The sequence below is a fragment of the Centroberyx affinis genome, unplaced genomic scaffold, assembly GCF_046629955.1.
Source record: "Centroberyx affinis isolate AG114_WGS23_722 - 3 ecotype Tasmania unplaced genomic scaffold, CSIRO-AGI_Caff_v1 ptg001309l_1, whole genome shotgun sequence".
NCBI lineage: Eukaryota > Metazoa > Chordata > Actinopteri > Beryciformes > Berycidae > Centroberyx > Centroberyx affinis.
Window position 1 is genome coordinate 26,141 of NW_027279814.1, and position 2,614 is coordinate 28,754.

The window sequence follows — 2,614 nt, forward strand, 5'->3', positions numbered from 1 at the left end:
GATGTCGACTGACGCACGCACATGCACACACACACACACACACACACACACACACACGCTGCTGCACCATGACTATGCAGAATTTATGACAATGGAGCATAATGGAACAAAGCAAAGTGGAAGAGGGGAGGAAAAAAGAGAACAGAGGAGAGAACAGAGGACAAGAGGAGAGAAGAAAAACTGAGAACAGAAGATAAGAGAAAATAAGTTGAGAAGAGTGAAGGAGAGAGATGAGAAGAACGGAAAAGAGGAGAGATTAATAGAAAAGAGAGAAGGGAAGAGAAGAAAACAATGGAGAGGAAAAAAGACGAGAGGAAATAAGAGAAGAGAAGATAAGAGCAGAGTAGAAAAGTGAAAAATGTCAGGAAACAAGATGAGAGAAGGGAAGAAAGGAGTAGTAGAGTAGTAGAGTGAGAAATACAGTTTGATATCACTATATGACAATGTGATGCTCATTATTATGGTTGGGTACCGTAACCTGGGGCAACTATGGAACTGGTTCCCATGTGACCGGTACCTACTGGACACAGATTTCAGTGGCCCTTTAAAACACAAAGCCTGAGCTGCCGGTTGACATATCCGCCCTCTGGTGCTCCGAAACGGACGTTACAGGCAACAGAAGCGTCCCGGTGCCACTGCTAGCGTCCCAAACACTTCTATACAAAACTAGCTACCAAGTCTTCACTTTTCTGTGCAGTTCCCAAATAGCTCCGAGGCTCAAACTTTCACCCTTCCACCTTGGTCTTGGTATCCTGTAGACATTACCATCAAAGAAACCATCAAACATCAATAAAGCCTTTCATTTTCCCCAAAACGCAGCTTTCAGGAGTTGGGAGCTAAAGCTAATGCTAGCTCGCTGATAACGTTGATTCTATGATGCCGCGCGCACAGTTCACATGGCCTTTCAGAGTAAAAGTCCCTCGGCAATACACCAAAACCCCCAGGAAACAAGCCCTTTTGGGGCCACTGTGGGCTGGAAATTGGGCCCCTTGTGGGCTGCCCACAGTGGGCCCTTATCAGCCGTGAAATGGTGGCCACGTGTGGGCCCCGACTTTTGGGGCCCTAGTGGGCAGCCCACACCAGGCTGCCCCACCAGGCTTGCCCAAGTGTGGGCAGCCCACAAAAAACCCTTACGTGGCCCATAGGTGGGAAAAGACTGTGGGTGCCACAGGGGCAAAACCATAGTGGGCCCTTGTGGGTTTAGAATGGGTTTGCTCCAGCCCACAATACCCACAAAAAACCCACATTGGCCCCTCAGGGGCTTGTTTGCTGGGCCTGTGAGAGAGAAGGAATGCTAATGCTATAAGGAATGTTATTTACTGTTACATTACAGTATAATTTAAACAGTAAAGAGTTGATATATTGTTCAATTTCTTTGCCTCTGCAATAAAAAAAAAAAGTTCAGGCACCATTTAGGCATTGGTACCGTTTTAAACATTTTAGCACTGGTATCAAAATCTGAACGATACCCATCCCGTTTACTGCGTCACATTCTTCCAGGCCAGAATCACAAATAAAGCCTTCATATTTAGAACTATAGATAGTGGTAAACACTGCAGAAGCTTCCCTCACACATTCATCCTGCATCTATCCTGCATTAGGACTGCAGACAACTCTAAAAAATCTTCTCAATTTCTGTATTTTAAAACAAAACTAGCGTGCAAAGGACCGATTCATTTGACGACAATGAATGAAAGAACAAGGACGTTTGAGAATTTGTGAGTTTGCTGAGACTGCGGTTGATTAAGCCCGTTTCTCAGCCAGTCAGCACTGAATTCAATGCCAAGGCAGGTGGATAACAACTGTCTTTGTCCCCTTTGAATTTGACAGCGATAGAGAAACACAAAGAGAGAGCGAGTCCGAAAGGAAAACCGTGGGACAGACAATCGACCGACAAGCAGGTGAAGAAAAGAATGTGAGAAACAGAAAATAGAGACTGAGAGAAAAGGGAGCATCAGCATTATTGAATACGTTTGGCATTATTTTATAGCCGGACCGTCCTGTGTGGCTCTCACAGGACGACACGTCAATATGAAACGAGCTGAACGCCACGATGTCCCACAATGCCGTCGTGCGAGCCTTAAACCACGAAACGTTTCATCCTCCTACAAAAATCAAAATTGGATAGCAAGAGCTGAGATGCAAAAAAATAAAATATCGGCTGAGCGTTCAAAACATCTTTTGAAACTGACGTCTCAAGTCTCTGAGTCTCTCGGAGGCTGAAGTGCATCGATGCAGAGTGAATGCAAATTTCTCCACCATTCAATATCGCTGCATTAATAAGCTAATATTGAAGGAACGCAGCCTTGCCAAGGATGTGTTTTGTTTTCATGTTATTCCTTCACCCCAACTCAATCCAGCCCGTCAGGTTTGGTTAAGCAGAGATGCGTCATATGTCGGCCGGAGAGGTTTCTGTACCGTTTTCTCTCCTGTTTTTGTCTTTCTGTTTTTTTGGGTTTTTTTTGCATTCGTGCGCATGAGATACAATTTGTTCCCTCTTGTCTGTTTACACTGAATAGGCAAATCCCCCAAATATTGCAACATATTTAGCCACTTAACCTTCAGGCCATGTAAACACAATCAGGAGGCTACAACACACCCAGGACAGGCCACA